The following is an 18077-nucleotide window of genomic DNA, read 5'->3' as shown; positions in this document are numbered from 1 at the left end:
GAAGGAGAGATTGCCTCCTCCAGCAAAAAGTAGCCAGGTGTGTACCTACAGCATTATTTAGATATAAAACTTCAGGCTTGGGAGTAATAAGCAGATGGGGTACCAGAAATGTAGGAAAAAGGAGAGATTTGAGGAACATCTTTGGCTTAGCCATAGTGATAAGGCGAAGCAGTTATAACCTGTTAGTCTTATGTAGTAAGTGTTCTGTACCTTTAAATGTTTTTAAATTTTAATAGTTTGTAAGAACTTAATACTTTTGAAGATTCCTTTGGCAGAATATCTTTAATTTGTAATTCTATGGAAAATTGCTTTAATTAGTCTAGGTGAAAATAGTCCTAGCGCTGTAAATATGTATAATTAGAATTTTCTAATTTCACTTTGAGATCTCTAACTTTTGAGTGGCAAACAGATCAACAAGCCCTTTGCTCATGGACTTTTCTGTGGGGTTGTTAAAATGTAAAAGCTTTATTTTTTTTAATAATGACTTATTACATTAGTGTCAGGTGATGGTATGGAATCTGTTACCCTGCTTTCCCCCACCAATATTGCTTAGTTTTTTATAGATTGCCAACAGAGTTCAGAAATAGAGCAGGGATTTACTCATTCTTTGCTTCCACGTTTCACTCTGTTGCCCAGACCTGTATTGGCAATCATATATGAACTATGTTAACACTTCTCAGTTCTTTTCTTTCTTTCTTTCTCTTTTTTTTTTTTTGATAAGGTGGATATCAAAACTAGTTGCTGTGCAAAAGTTAGTAGTCTTCTTCAAGAAGAAAACCAATTCCTTTTCTAATATCCTGTGAAATTGCTTCATTCATTTTATTTTTAAGCCAAATGTCAGCAGAGTACTGCTGCTTTTATCTAGTAATTTTGATATGTAAGTATTAATGCATTTTTAAAAGATGTCTACATTGAAAAATATTTTTCCCAGTATCCTGCCTATTATGCTTTGTTCAGATTTTCTGTAAAAGACCAGTTTGTGTACTGGGGGTGTGTATTGTGCACATGTATCATATTGTCAGTTATGCATTGTAGACCAAATGTAATGATAAATGGAGTTGTTGAGTTACTGGTGAGTTTTAAGAATTGTAAACTGATTTCGAGTGTACCCTTCATTGTCCACAGCTTTTTTTTTAAGGTTTGACTAATCTGATTCATCTCATTGTATAATGTTTTAGTTGCAAGTAGGGAGTAGAATTTGGTATAAACCAGGTTACTCCATATTGAAAGGAATACAGTTGAAATTGTAGATTTAGAATTGTTAACCACACGTTGACAATTCTAACAACTATTCTAGCCTACTGTATACAATCTGATTTTTTAAATTGTAGACATGTATAATCTTGGTATAATGTGTTTTTAAAAGTTACTGTTTAAAAAATGAGAAAGTGAAGCAAATCTGCTTAAGACTTGTCAGTTTTCATTACTGACTTTGTAAGATACACTGTTATTTGTGTCCTGTGTGTTACTTTGCCAGCTGCTGCATTAGCCTTCAAAGTATTTGGAAACTTAAGATGAACTACATTTCTTGCAAAGTATATTCCTTTCTGTGGTATTTTGTCCTGTAACTGAAGTAAAGTAATTATTTTATGGAAATGTTAGCACTTCTGTACCAACTTTGAATAAAATGAAAAATTTACATTTCTTTGACTGAGTATTTTCAGTATGACCACATGTGTACCCACAAAAATATACTGTGTTCCATGTCTCAGTTGAAGAAGCTGTGCCTCAGTTCCCTCTCTTTTGGCTCATGTATGGTTCCATTGAGTTCCCCCTACCAGTTATTGCTATTCTTTCCCTCAGTAAACATGGACTCACAGGTATTGCCTAAGAATTGAGCTATATATAAATCATTGAGTAAGTGATTAAAATGCAAGTTTTTTCACCTTGAATTTTGAAATAATTTCAAGTTACAGGAAGATTGTAAGAATAGCATCAGAAGTCATCTTCATTGAGGTTGACCAGTAGTTAATGTTTTGCCACATTTGCTCCATTCTCTATAATCATACACACTTTTCTGAACCTTGTGAACATTAAGTTGCAGACATCTTCCCCTCTACATCCTAAATGCTCAAGGTTGTAATAAGTATGATCACTTGTAATCATGATAGTTATTAAAATCTGAAAAGTAATAGCGGTAAAGTATTTTAATGTATAGTCTTTCTTTAAATATTGCTGTACTAGTAATGTCTTTTTATAGGAACTTCTTAAGTTCAGAAGTCAGTCTGCTGCATTAGCTTTTCTGTCCGTCTCCTTTAATCTGGCATGGTTCCTCAGTCTTTCATGTATTTCATGGTATTCACATTTTTGAAGTTTAAAGGCTAGTCATTTTGTGAATGGCCCTCAATTTGGGTTTATCTGTTTCCTTATGATTAGATTCACCCTCTGCGTTTTTGGCAGGAATTCAACATAGCAGTATGTCCTCAGCCTCACATTGGGAGGCATATGATGACGTCCTGTTATTGTTTACATTAACTTTGATATTTGGTTAAGGTGGTGTCCACCAGGTTTCTCCACTGTCAAGTTACAGTTTCTCCTTTTAGTAACAAGTAATTTGTGGGGTTATTAGAGACTGTGTAAATAACTTATTTAATTCATCAGACGTGAACGCTTCATTTTAGCATCCACTGAAATTCTTGCCTGAGTTATTATCATGATGGTACAAAACTGATCTCTAAATTTTTAAAAATACTGAAGTGAAGAGCTCCCCCCTTTCCTCATTTATCAGCGTGAACTCATGAATTATTTCATTTGGTGGGTTATAATATATTGCTATCATCATTTTGCTCATGTTTCCAGATTTAGCTGCTGGAACTCCCTTCCAGCTAGTATCTGTGTCCTTTGTGACACATTTTCATTTTTTGAGTATTTCCTTATTTTCTGGCACAACAAGGTGTTCTAGGTTCATCTTGTACTTTCCCTGCCCAGTCAGGATCAGCATTTAGTAGGGAATGGTATTTTGAAACCAAGGTTTGGGAGTGCTTGTTCGGAAATTCATATCCATATCTACTGATGCCTCTACTTCTAAACCAGCACCAGAGGTTTCTTTTTAACTTTCCCTCATCATTATGTTTGAATTTTTCTCCTCTCACTGCAAGAAATCTGCTGATATCACTGACAAATTTACTCCTTTTTTTTCAGTCCTACATTCCTTAACATTAATGTTTTTGCAAGTCTATAGATGTCTTTATTCACATCTGTTTGAAAGTTTGGCTGAGTATAGAATTCTAGATTGGAAAGTATTTTCCTTCAGAAATTTATAAGCATAAGACTATTACTATTTTTTATTTTTTTAAGCCCCTGTGTTCTGAAATTTCATGTGCTTTAATGAAAGTTTTCCTTCCATTGTGCTGGCCCTCAGTGGGCTCTCAGTTTCGCACCCAGGGTCCTTAAGTTCTGGAATAATGATTCTCCTCTGTTTTCCCCTTTTGGGAACCCCTTTTATTCAGCTCTTGAGCCTTAACGTACTGGGCCAGTTAGTTTCATGCAGTCTTTTGTTCTTTAATTTTCTCAGTTTTCTTTGTCTTTTGGCTCTTTCTAGGGGTGTTTCTAAACTGTCTTCCAACCCTTTTGTTGAAAAAGAATTTGCTTTTTTGAATTTCTATCAGGTATTTAATTTTTAAGTGCTCCTTTGTTCCCTGAGTCTTTTTTTGTAGTCTTGTTTCATGAATGTCCTATCTTCTTATCCCTGGAGGTAATGAAGTTTTTTCCTCCTGCATTGTTTTTTACCCCAGTTTTTTGTTTTGTTGGTCTCTTCATGTTACAGGCTTTTCTCAAATGTGTGTTGATTGTTGGTGGTTTGCTTATATTTGATATAGTAGACTAAAAGTGCTCTGAGTATGTGCATGAGCTTCTCAGCTTCACGTCCAACCCTCAGAGCCTGGCTGTAATTTGAAAATTTTTTAAATACTGAAATGAAGAGCTCCTCCTTTTCCTCATTTATTGATCAGTGTGAACTCATGAATTACTTCATTTAATATAATTATATATCCACTACTATCATTATTTTGCTCAAATATTTCCAGATTTAGCTGCTGGGACCCCTTTCCAGCTAGTATCTGTGTCCTTTGTGACATATTTTCCTGTTTTGAGTATTTCCTTTCTGGTACAGCAAGGTGTTCTAGGTTCATTTTGTACTTTCCCTGCCCCAGTCAGGATCATGTTTGTTGGGTGGCTCCTGTAGGATCTTTTGAACAGGTCAGATTATTCAAAGAAGATACTTAGAGTTTTGACTGAAGGATAGAAAGCCTCGTGGGACAGTCTGGGAGCTTAGTGGGGAAAGAGCACAGGGGTCTCAGCATTCAGTATGCATTTTTTCTCTTAATCCCTTTTTGGTATGATAACCCCACCTACAGATGTGACTGTGTCTTCTAGTCCAGAGACGTCCCTTGTTTTAGCCACTCTGAAGAATAAACCTCAAAACATGCATTTAGGGACCTAGCTATGTAAAATTTGAACCAACTTTATTTTAGTTTCCCACTTCACTCTCACTTTCAGAGGTGTATCCCGTGTTGCCAATTCACAGATCTTCTGAGGAATTCTGCAGGGTAGATGTGTTTGACTCTTAGTTTTCCCCTTTGCTGCTTTTTCCATGTACTTTCTCTCTTTCAAAATTATATTGCTGTTTTCCTCTGTTTTCTCCCTCATTCTTGCAGAGTTGTATCTTCAAAAAAAAAAAATCCTTTTACAGTAGTTCATTAGGTTTTCAGGAGGGAGCATAATTAGATGCTTATGTTGAAGGCTCCAACTTTGCTGGGAAGCCCTGGTATCCATTCTTCACTTAACATTTGAAGGTTGAAATTTAAGAGCCTTTTTCCCATTTCTTCCCTTCCCAAAAGAACATGTTGATGGCCAGAAGCACAGTTGGAGTTTAAAAATTCTGCTTATCTCTCTAAATACAATAGCTCACATTTTGAAGGGGGCTTAGATACTGTATGTTTGATTCTTCTGTACAATGCATGAATCTTACCTATCAAAATGTTTTCATGGTGCAATACAATATAACATACTCAGTCTATGAAACATGAACAGATGTACTATGTAGTGAATATGGTTGGTTTTTGTTATTTGTGGTAGTTACATCCTATAAAGTTTCCTCTTAACACTGAATTAGTGATTACTGTGTCATTGCCCCTTGGGGAAAAACGTGTAGGTTCCTGTGAGCTGGCTGATGTATCTGGCTGATAAATACCACATATTTCTCAACTGATCAGTACATAACCTGTTTTATATGCCTTTCTGTTTAAAGATATCATATTTTATATATATATATATATATATGCATATATTTGATTCATAAACATGGAGCTCAAGGCCAGTAGCACCTAACTCATGCCTGAACAAGCTTATCTAATACACAGATTTTCTCCATAAGGGACATCACAGTCTTTTGTGCTTAGGAACTCTAGACAGCACTTAATTATGCTTGGGGGTCATTTTAAATAGCATCACCAAAAAGAAAAATGAGAAAAATATGGCACTGCATACATAGACCACAAAAAGGACACTTATTTGTGGTGGGAGAGCTGAAATAAGAAGGCAAAGCCTTGTGTTGTTGGACCTCAGCTGAGAATGTGTGAATAGGGTGACTCAAATTTTCTACCAGTCTCTGCATGCATAAGTCTGCAAATAACTGGAGAAGTTGTGGGCATGTTATTTTGGGGCTCCAAACAAATTTTAACAATAAGTAAACTGGCATATATGGATTCTACAAATAATGAGAATGAACTGTAATTGTGAAGCACACATCTATGTAACCACAACCCACAAGAACTAGAACTTTACACAAGTCCCCCTTCCTGGAATTCTGTTTGTTTCACTTTAGAAAGTCTGCTTTTAAAAGGTTTTCTTACCTCAAGTCTGCCTCTGACTTTAATTCAGTACTTGAGTTCTGACTCTGAAGTGTTATCTTTTCTTCCCTTTGAGTATTTGAAGATCAATAGTCAAGATAAGTATACACTTAAGTCTCAAAATCGGGTTAAATTTTCTCCATTCTCAAGTGTGTAACACAGGTCATGGATTTCAGATCCTTTATCTTCTCTGTCTTTTGTGTTTCTCTGGATAACTTTGAGGCAATTGATGTCCATTTTCATATGTGGCCTCCATGTTGAATACGTTACCCCCAGGTAGTACAGGGTAGATTCTGCTGATGTTAGACTCTAGGAATGAGGATCAGACAACAAAATGACAACTGCCATTCCTTTGGTTTTACTTTCCTTACAATTCTAATTTGAAATTTCTCTTGTCATACCCTATGACAGATTTTCTATAAAATCCTATTGTCTGCATAGGCAGTATGTACAGACAGTGTGACTTGCTGACTCAGTTACCTGAAGTTTTCATAGTATTTCAGAGTCTGGGTTTTGTTGTAATAGTCCCTGTTTACTCTAGGAATAGAATCTCCATCAGTGTTTTAGTTACACCCCAAGAATTAGAAGGTTGAGGGCAAGAATCTTGAGAAGTTATGAGTCCACAACTTTATCTTTGTTTTTTGTTTTTTTGTTTTTTTTTATCATTAATCTACAATTACATGAGGAACATTAAGTTTACTAGACTCCTCCCATCACCATGTTCCCCCACATACCCCATTGCAGTCACTGTCCATCAGGGTAGTAAGATGCTGTAGAATCACTACCTGTCCTTTCCATGCTGTACAGCCTTCCCCGTGCCCCCCACCCCCACATTATACATGCTAATCATAATGCCCACCCTTTTTTTCCCCTACCTTATCCCTCCCTTCCCACCCATCCTCCCCAGTCCCTTTCCCTTTGGTAACTGTTAGTCCATTCTTGGGTTCTGTGAGTCTGCTGATGTTTTGCTCCTTCAGTTTTTTATTTGTTCTTATGCTCCACAGATGAGTGAAATCATTTGATACTTGTCTTTCTCTGCCTGGCTTATTTCACTGAGCATAATACCCTCTAGATCCATCCATGCTGTTGCAAATGGCAGGGTTTGTTTTCTTCTTATGGCTGAATAATATTCCATTGTGTATATGTACCACATCTTCTTTATCAATTCATCTACTGATGGACACTTAGGTTGCTTCCATTTCTTGGCTATTATAAATACTGCTGTGATAAACATAGGGGTGCATATGTCTTTTTGAAACTGGGCTGCTGCATTCTTAGGGTAAATTCCTAGGAGTGGAATTCCTGGGTCAAATGGTATTTCTATTTTGAGTTTTTTGAGGAATCTCCTTACTGCTTTGCACAATGGTTGAACTAATTTACATTCCCACCAGCAGTGTAGGGGGGTTCCCCTTTCTCTGCATCCTCGCCAACATTTGTTGTTTGTCTTTTGGATGGTGGCGATCCTTACTGGTGTGAGGTGATATCTCATTGTGGTTTTAATTTGCATTTCTCTGATGACTAGTGATGTGGAGCATTTTTTCATGTGTTTGTTGGCCGTCTGAATTTCTTCTTTGGAGAGCTGTCTGTTCAGTTCCTCTGACCATTTTTTGATTGGATTATTTGCTTTTTGTTTGATAAGGTACATGAGCTGTTTATATATTTTGAATGTCAACCCTTTATCAGATCTGTCATTTATGAATATATTCTCCCATACTGTAGGATGCCTTTTTGTTCTATTGGTGGTGTCCTTTGCTGTACAGAAGCTTTTCAGCTTGATGTAGTCCCAGTTGTTCATTTTTGCTTTTGTTTCCCTTGCCTGGGAAGATATGTTCATGAAGAAGTTGCTCATGTTTATGTCCAAGAGATTTTTGCCTATGTTTTTTCCAAGAGTTTTATGGTTTCATGGCTTACATTCAGGTCTTTGATCCATTTTGAATTTACTTTTGTGTATGGGGTTAGACAGTGATCCAGTTTCATTCTCTTACATGTAGCTGTCCAGTTTTGCCAACACCAGCTGTTTAAGAGACTGTCATTTCCCCATTGCATGTCCATGGCTCCTTTATCATCTATTAATTGTGACTGTGTATGTTTGGGTTAATATCATGGACTCTCTTCTGTTCCACTGGTCTGTGGGTCTGTTCTTGTGCCGGTACCAAATTGTCTTGATTACTGTGGCTTTGTAGTAGAGCTTTAAGTTGGGAAGTGAGATACCCCCTGCTTTATTCTTCCTTCTCAGGATTGCTTTGGCTATTTGGGGTCTTTGGTGGTTCCATATGAATTTTAAAACTATTTGTTTCATTTTGTTGAAGAATGTTGGTATTTTGATAGGCATTGCATTGAATCTGTAGATTGCTTTATTAATTTTGACAATATTAATTCTTCCTAGCCAAGAGCATGAGATGAGTTTCCATTTGTTAGTGTCCTCTTTAATTTCTCTTAAGAGTGTCTTGTAGTTTTTAGGGTATAGGTCTTTCACTTCCTTAGTTAGTTTTATTCCTTGGTATTTTATTCTTTTTGATGCAATTGTGAATGGAATTGCTTTCCTGATTTCTCTTTCTGTTAGTTCATTAGTGTATAGGAAAGCCTCAGATTTCTGTGTATTAATTTTGTATCGTGCAACTTTGCTGAATTCAGATATTAGTTCTAGTAGTTTTGGAATGGAGTCTTTTATCTTTGTTTTTATTGCCATCTTTTACCTTTTGTTTTCTAGTTCATTGATTGTGCATTTCTGTTTTTGATGAGAGAATGTGCTTTAGCTTGACTGTATCTTTACTTTTCAGAAATAAAGTGGTGCTGATTTATTCTTTGCATTGAAGATTGTATTTCTTAAATTTTATGAGTTGATTTAATTTTTTCTTTCTAGTTAAGTACAATTAGCAGCTTTCACTCTGATTTTTCATTTATTCTTTTACTTAATATCTTCATCAAACATTTATTGAGCATGTCTTATATACCAGGTTCTTTGCATCTACAGCATCCAGTAAAGATGAGTTAGACACAACCTTAAAAGAGGCTTAGTTAGGGAAGAGGGTGTACTCCTATGAAATTACACTGACAAGATACATGTGGAATGAGAAGGATACACATGGGATTATAGAGGAAAGGCACACTGCTAGGAGGTAGCTGAACCTTGAAGGATGGATTTATTCCTTTAATTCCTCTGTACTCACATCCTTTCTCCTCCCTGCTCTTCAGAGCAGTGCAGTCCCTTAAGTGCCTTCTTCCCATTGCTTGAATTAGGCACCACTGCAGTGCCCTGGTTGTTTGGCACACTTTTTATCTTTCAGTAAGATGTGCAAATCTTACTTTCTTGCCAGAGCCCAAGTTTCTATCAAATGTATATTTTAAAAAATTTCTCTTAATCCAGTCAACTGATATTTTTCCTAAATCTGTACACTGGTGTTTGGAAGATAGCCTAGGCTATCTTTACAAGATCTAATAGGATTTTCTTATAATGCTGTTGTGTTTACTGGCAAAACCCTTTGCTGATTCTCACCTCCTCTGGTCACCGTGTCATTTCAGAGCTGTCCCCCTTCTTTCTAAACAGGTTGTACAATAAGGTGAAGGCAGGAAACTGAATTGTACATGAAGAAGAGCAATCAATAAGACAGGTAGTTTGATGTCTACCTGATTCGTACTCGCTATCAGTTTCATGAGCTTTGCCATTTCATTTACTTGCTGCCATAGTAACCAGGACTCTTGCCAGTCTCCCTGTTTCCCATCTTCTTTTATTCATCTGTAAGTGCATCTAGAGGGAGGAGGGGAGGGAGAGTGGAAATGGAAATATCCCAGAAAAAGAAATTTGAAAATTTCTCTTAATCCAGTCAACTGATATTTTTCCTATTTGAGATGTCCTCAAAATAGCAAGTATGGGTATGTTAATTTTGGCATTGTTTCTAACTGTTGAAGTAATATTAACCAGTAGTAGTCACCTGTTGGGATTGTCATCTATAGGGAAAAGGGAAGTTCCTATGGCTAGGATCCTCACCTGAATCTAAACTACTTGATGATGTAATTGGCCTACCGCTAGCTAATTCTTCCACACCCATGGGCAGTGAGCTCTTACTGACTGAGACACTATGTAAAGAGCTCTGACCAATGCTCTGGGTGGAGGCAGAGACGAAGATAGATTATGGACCTGCAGACTGCTGGATGCAAATGTGATCCTAGTGCTTGACCTGCCACCCTGAGAATAAAGAAAGCCAAGTATAAATCCTTTTACCCTAAGAACTTCAGTTGTCATTTCTCTGTCTCACTGAATCCATAGTGAACTTGCCCAGAGCTGAAACCCTCAGACAAGACATTATGTCTCCATTTCTCATCCAGGGAGGGCTTCATTACTATGAGAAAAGTGGAGCTTTTTATATTCCCTTATAGATTTGTAGGTGATCATTGCTGAAAATCCTTTATAAATTGCAGTTCAGCCAGAATCATTCACCTTTGGGCTAATGAGAAGCCAGCCAACTTGCTAGGAAAATATTCTCACCTTTGTCTGAACCTGGGGAGCTTTAAGAAATCCTACTGCCCAGGATTTTTGAATCCTCTGGCCAGTTGAATCCAGATATCTGAGGGTGAGACAGGAACTCAATATTAAAGCTCCCCAGATACTTCTAGTGTGCTCTAGAGGGATGCCTTGGTGTTTCTGCCTTTTTCTTTTGATTTACCCAAATCATGAATGATTGATTATATGCAAATGAGCCCCCAAATTTGTCCTTAGATGACATCTGGTTGATACTATTGATACTCTGACTTGAGATCTTAGAAACAAATGGATTGATTAAGGAACAAAACTGCATTAAGGTTAACTACACAGGTTTTCTATTAACCTAGGTACATAAGTAACTAACAACTGGTAAATTCATACAAAATCGAATCTCTTGTAATCATGACTAGGGGTCCCGTGGATGCCCACTGCATTTAAGGTAGTCCTGTTTATGATTTAAAGGCATTCTGTCTACCTTGCAACTGAAATTACTTCACCGGGTATTCTGTTGCCTTTACATTTACAAATTCAGCCATGTTATGAACTATGACTCTCTGCTTTATTATTTGCATTTTGGTATTGCCGCTTTAATGTGTGCTGAACTCAGCAATCTTTGGACTCTTGCTCTTCTGAATTTTTTTTTCCATCCTTCCCTGGGTTCTTTTTATTTTCATCACACACCTGAAAGAGTACATTTTCATGTGAGATTTCCTAGGTCTCAAGAATCTCAATCCTGGTCACATGGCAATAGAACGGCCAAGTTCCTTTTACTTTTCTTATCACCTTTGGGCTACCTTTTACTTTTGCCCTCTGTGTTCTTGGGGCCAGATTTGGCCTTGTCCCATCATATCTCTTTGGTCTACTTTGATTCTAGGGCCAGTGATCTCTGGGCTCTTGACTTTTAAATTCCAGTTTTTTCTGACAGAAATGGGGCAGCAGGTGTTAACAGCTCATGATGCTGGAGTGCAGCTTGCAAAGCTCTTTCAGTAATCACTGAACTCTGTCCACCTATACCTCTCTGAGTATTACATCATTAAAACCCTATGTGGATGTGGAGTCAGTGAATGAGTTCTAAATTTCAGGCATAGATTCAGGACTTTAACATAGAATTCACAAATTTTGACATCTATAGAAAGACAGCAATTGGCATAGACTCAGGGGAACAAATTCTTCTTAAAACAGAACTGAATATGTCCCAAAAGAAGTTTGTTTCTAAAATACCTTTTTGTTGTTCATTATAAAAGAAATCAGACAGTAGAGCCAAGTGTTAAAATAAGAAAACAGAATATTCCTCTTATCTTACTACCTAGAGAAAATTAGTATCTTGCTGTATATTCATCTAGACATTTTTTCCATTTGTGTACATACATACATTTTTCTTTTAAAAAATGTGGATTGACTCTATATCCTGTTTTTTTATTTTATTAAAATATCTTCATGTCAGTATATGAGAATCAACATCTTATTTTTAAATGGCTGCATAGTACTTGTTCAGTGAAAATAATTTATTATACTAGTTTCCTGATAATGGACAACTGTGTTTCCTTTATTCACTATCCTAATTTTGTGGTATTTTTAATAGCTAAATCCTTGTGGATGGGTATGACGGTTTTCTTAAGAGTAAATTCTAGAAGTGTCGGTGGGATTGAAGTACATACATTTTTAACTAACATATATTGCCAGACTGCCCTCCAGAAAGTTTACATTTTTCCTCTAGTGGAAAAAAGCTATGGATGGCTTCTACCTATACCAAACACAGTGCTCACATTGATTCTACTTCAACTATAAATTCCATCAGAATCTTCTTCCTGCCCTTCTGTCCTACCTTTAGTGCAGACATGCTCTGAGAGCACACTCCCTGACCCTCTTCCCACCTCTTGAAGAGGTGCTCAGCCGTCAGGTTCTGGCTGAAATCTGCTCTCTCTAACTGACCAATCCGAAGTAGTTGCTCCCTTTGAGTTCCTTTCATACTGTTGGCTTTTGGCTTCAATCTTGCCAGTGTTTCAACCTCCCTGTTCTTAGTTTACACTAATAAACTTACAAACTTAACATGTGTCCTGTCTTCATATAAGAGACTTTTAAAGGGCAGGGACTTGTGTTTCACATCCTGGTAGCTACCCTTTGTTAGGTGAATTTACTTGGAAATACTTGTCTTGAGAGGAAGGTTTCCAGATAAATGTTAGGTTAAAGCCTTAAGAAATGGTCAATATTTAACTGTTTGTGTTCCCCCCAAGGGCAGTTTCATAAGGTTCAATCTATGTTTCAGGTACCCACAGAACTTCATATGCCCATAGGAATGATTCAGTTTGCTGTTTCCAGATGTCAGGATGTATATACCTCTTCTTTTTAACAATTGGCTTGTGCCATTAAAACTATTCTAAAATCGTACTCCAATGAAGATTTATAGGTATCCTGCTTCATAATCGTTTCTTGTAAAGATGATTGTGTAAATTAAATATCATACTTACAAGTGCTTTTTACTTAATATACACTTCAGCAACTCTTAGGCCTCTGTAGCTTTAACAGTTAATTGAGCACTTGGTATGTCTGAGCTGTGAATCTGTAGTATTTATTAACATTTTAAAATTTAGAGATATTTTTGTTTTTGCAGTAGCTTATAAAATGAAGTTTTTCACTGCATTACAGTATTTGTTACTTTCCTAGTATACTTTACGTATATTGGTTCACTTCTGTTCTTCTATCTTGTCCCGTACTTTGTAAAGTCTGTTAAATTTTTGTTCAGTTGTTATTCCAAATTTGTTATAAATGGTCTATGAAATATGATTCATGGGCAAAGTAGTAGAGCAGTTAAGTTCCCAGTGTATTTCCTGCCTTTGACCTTTCAAAAAAGCCTATAAAAGTTACTTTTCTAGTTACTTACCTATAAGTTATACAGTGTGAATAGTCTGTATAGAAATGTAGTCATGCTCCAACATACATGTGTATATCTAGACTTGCCCTTACTCAATTTTATTCTACTTTTTAAAATAGCTTCTGTACTTAATAATTTTTAATCCTTAATTACCTGAAAGACTGCAATTCTTGATTCAAAAAGTTGTGGGGCCAAATAAATTCTCTCAAGTCAAAAAATATTTGATAGAACAGTTCCCGTGGAACTGTTTTCAGAATTGGGCTTTTTTGCAGATGTCACTAGGCAGGGCTGACACTTCACACATTTTGAGATAGATGGTTGTCCATTCTGTTCTTCCAGGGTCTGCTAGGGACAGAACATCACTTGAAACCTGTCCTGCCATTGAGAAGCTTCTGACAGATTTTCTTTTTCAAATTGCTGTACGAATCTCTGCAGAATTTCCAGGACATTCACTTTATTTGAAAATGTAGATTTCAGGGAGATTTTTTTAAGAAGGTGAACCTTAATATTAAGATGCATCAAAGAATGGGAGAGGCTTTTTACATTTACTTTTTTACAGGTTTTTACATTTTTCTGACCTGGCTCTGCCTTTCTGAAATCCTACTTACTCCTAGGAATTACATAGTTCTTTATAAAGTAAGAAAGGCAAGGTGTAGCCAGATGCTATACACCATTTAATGTAGTGGATACTGTGTGATTTTTATTGCCTGGTGGACTGTGAGAGTGTTGTATATACTGGAGGGCTGCTGGCTCAAACTCTCTTTGCCAGAGAGCCTAATTTTCAAGATGATCTTGTTGACAAGCTCAACTTCTCTTCTGGTGTGAAAATGTTTCTTAATTAGATTAAACACTGTCATTGACCAATGGTGGTGTTTATAGTACTTCCATGAGTTCTTAGCTTAAATAACCTTACTGAATGTAGATTTTATTTGGGGGCAGATAAAGAATGTTCTTTTTTTTTTTCTCAGTCTTTGCTCTCATCTTCATTTTAGAAACTTGCCCTATTGGAATCTCTAGAACTGCAGTTTTCAAAATGTGGTTATCTAAGGAGCCTGGTTTCCCAGGACCTCTCAGAGATTGTTGTAAAAGCAATAGTGGGTGAAACATCTGGTGCCTTCTTTGTATGTATCCAGGCAACATCTCCAAACTTTATTAGTAATCCGTATATTCGTCATCACCATTGCGGGTGTCATTTTTTTGAAAAGCTAGCTTCACTTCAGGATGTCCTTCTGAATGATGAGTGGTACCAGAATAGTACTGGAATTTTGTCTTGGTCAGAACTTTAGAAGTTAACAAGTCCATCCTCCCACCAGTACAAAGACAGACCCAACAGCCGTCCTCTGGGCGCTTGTGGGGATGGGGAAGTCAGTTGCTTCACAAGCAGCCCATTGCACTTCCCTGTTGCTGTCATTTACAGAAATGGGTTCTTGTTTATACATTGCACATCTTGTTTACGCAGTACATTTGTTTCTCTGTAATTTTTACCCTTTGATTCCAGGCTAACCCCCAAGGTCCAATCAAAATAAAACATAACTGTCTTTTTTTCATGTAGCCCTGCAAGTATTTGAAATTAGCTATAGAGTTTTCCCTAAGTCATCTTTTGTAGCCTGAACCAGTATTTTTCAGTTATTAATAATAGTATCAAAAACTGGTTTTAATTTTGTCTAGTGTGAATTTTTTAAAAGGATAGTTTAGTGTAAATTTTTTGGCTGGTACTTCATCTTATCAGCAAATAATTAGAACAATGTAAGTTTAACATTTTTGTATATGTATTTTTGAAATACATGAAATACTTAGTTTTACTTGCAAGAGATGAATTCTGGATTCTTTTAAACTATGATACTGGTATTAACAACAGCATTTTGGCACTACAGGAAAGAAAGAGAAAAACAGTATTGTAATTTTGCTTTAGTGTTACAGCTTTCAGTGAAAGCTTAGCTATATTGTTAATGAAAAGTGGCTTTAGTTTCCTGAAGATAGGAAGGAAACTTAGGGTTTCTTGAGAAAAAATGGGAGTAAGAAAGCAGGAGACCTTCCTTCTTAGGAAGGTACAATTGATACATTAGTTTATTTAACAGCTCTTTCTTGTGCCTGCTTCATGATACAAACTGTGGTAGACTTTGTAAATATAGTTATTTTCCAGATAGAGTCCTTGTTCTCCTTGCATTTTACTAGTGAAAGAATATTTGTACCTTACTACAGATTGTGTGTAGAAGGAGATGGGAATGACAGGAAGAGCACCGGGGTGGAAGGGGTACTTCTATGGGGTGAGGCTATCGTAATGGGGAGCACAGAAAGAAGAGAGGAACACTTTTTCTAACTTTGTGTGGTCCTTCAGATTTTGAGAGTTGCGATATGAGTGTTGTTTGTGTGAAGCTTAGAGAAAATTTGTTGAGAACCACTAATTTAGCACATGAGGAAATTTAAGGCACAAGTTTAAAGATCAATTGTAACAATTTATCCAGGGTTGTCTAAGTCATTAGTGAACAAGCTGAGACTGGAATCCAGGTTTCCTAGTTCCCATTCATATTCATCCACTGTTTTTTTCACTTTTTTTCAAGTGACTGTTTTCAGCACCCCCCACTCAGTCTGGCCTTGACAAAGTTGTGTTTCATTGGTGGTCGATCAAAGGAAAGTCTTAGGGAACTGCTTTCAGGTAGGATGGGAAGGGCCCATAAGAAGTACACACAGCCTCTTAGAATAGTTAGAATTAAATGGTGCTGAGACTTTGTAAATGAGAATTACAGCAGCAAGATAATTTGCTTCCTGTAGACCATATGTTTTTAAAAATTGAACATTAAACATTTTGCTGGATTGAGCAGAGCATTTTTAATTTTTTTTGAAACCTAAGAATTTTAATAGATCTATAGGGTTCATCAAATGGAAGGTTGAAGTTGGCAGCCTGGGTTGATTAGGAGATTAGGAGGTTGGTGGATGGAATGGTGAATTTGTAGAATCACTTTGAATCCTTATATGACTTGAACAGCCAAGTTGATGTTGTTCAGTAGGTTGGTGCCCTGTGTGTCTGCCTGATGACCCATTCTGTGGAGGATTCACTGTATTTCAGTGGCCCAGGCTCATGGTTTTATTTGTGGCACATTTTAAGGTTTGTGGGTAATGGCCTTGCCACCTTCCCTCAACCTATTACAATACTGAAGAGAGGTTGACCACACAATAAATAGTTTGAAGTTTCTTGGCCATACAGTTTCTGCTGTAATTACAGATCTGCCTTCAGAAAAGCAGCCACAGACACAATGTAAGTGCATGAACTGACTGTGTTTGAATAAACCTTTATTTGCAAAAACAAATACTGAGCCAGATTTAGCCCAGGGGCCCTGCTTTGGTGACCTCTGACCTACAGTGATGACATAAGGTATATGGGTCATGTTGAATTTCCCTAAGAAACCAGTATTTTTGCCACTCCTTCATTTTTTTAAAACTTGATTTTTGTGAAATTACAGTGACGTGAATGTAGGCATTCAAGTAGTCTACAATTTGACCTTAACATGCCAGAGTTAAAATGGGTTTTGTATTTTCAAAGAGTTACATTCTAGTTAGGTAGATTTCCCCTTTTTTGGACAGAAGAAAATTTTTATTTTAGAAGCCTCTTACTTCAGAGGAGGATGCTCCATGTTTCATACTGTAAACACTTCAGTTGGAATTTAAACAAGACAAGTTATTGAGGCACATTCCTTTTTAATTGGGCAAAACTGAATTTAATATTTATGATTTGGGTATCTAATCAGAGGATATGGTAATTAATAAAAAATTTTAATTTTTTTTAAACCTTACCTATTCTTTATTTGGATAGACTTCATCCACCTTATCATAAGTTAATTGATATAATAGCAGGTCAATAAATGGCATTTTTAATGAAATGAAATATTACCTTGCTGTTAGTAATGAGGTTTCTTCAAAAATATGGAAATGACTGTGAAGTTATGAAATGAGATAATAATTTAGTCTCCATGTTGATTAGAACTCTATAAAAATGTTTGTATGCAATCACAAGGAGATTGCCATGGTCTTTTTAACTTAGTTAGTATTAATGGGAAGAGATTTTGGCCCCTCTCTTGTTTTCAGGAAATTTCTGTTTTATTATAAGGTTGGTTGAATATATAAAAAAACAATTCCAGGAGGAATTTTTAAAGTCCCTAGTGGGCTACAATATGAAATGAAAGTAAAATTGTTTCTAAGCCTTAAACTAATACTTCATGTATTCATAGCATTTTAGCAGTATTCATCAGAAAAATAATTTACAGAAATGGTGGATTTTGGTTACTGAAATACACATTTAAATTATTCTGCAGTTTTCATTTGATCCAGAATGAGCCACTGGAAGGTGGCTTTTTCTTAAGTTCACTCCTGCCCTTCCAGAGCTCTTTGCCTACATCCCTTCACTTCCGTCTTTGAGGAAAAGTGCCCCTTTTTCTTGCCAAGGTATCTTCTTGTCTTTCCCTTCCCTTCAACTGCTCTTCCTTGAGTCAGGCTCTTCCACTGACTGACATATAATCACCAAGTCATGGTATCTGTCAGAGGCCCAATTTCCAAATCTATAAACCTTTGCACTTTTGGGTGGTGAAGATAAAATATGTAACAGCAAAACTAGACCAACGTGGTCCATATAGCAATTATACAATAAATCATAGCTGCCATTATTATTTAAAACATTTTATATTTTATCCTCTTAACTAGTTAATTCCCTTTTAACTACTAATTTGCTCATGTTTTCTGTCTCTCAGAACACTTGGCTCAGTCTTGTTTGCCTCTCATGCTCTGGCATTTTTTCTTTCATATACAAGATGTTTCATACACAAACATTTTTGTTTGTATATGTATTTTTGAAATACATGAAATACTTAGTTTTACTTGC

At 36.4% G+C, this 18077-nt stretch overlaps 1 protein-coding gene across 1 annotated transcript in view; it reads left to right on the top strand.

Annotated features, from left to right (window-relative positions):
* Window positions 1-18077, top strand: part of MRPS6 (mitochondrial ribosomal protein S6) — a 66610-nt gene that overhangs the window by 31700 nt on the left and 16833 nt on the right. The gene's annotated exons all lie outside the window — the stretch shown is intronic.

This window comes from Manis javanica, chromosome 3 (assembly GCF_040802235.1).
Source record: "Manis javanica isolate MJ-LG chromosome 3, MJ_LKY, whole genome shotgun sequence".
In the NCBI taxonomy this organism is placed as follows: Eukaryota; Metazoa; Chordata; class Mammalia; order Pholidota; family Manidae; genus Manis; species Manis javanica.
This window is presented reverse-complemented; position numbering and strand designations above follow the sequence as displayed.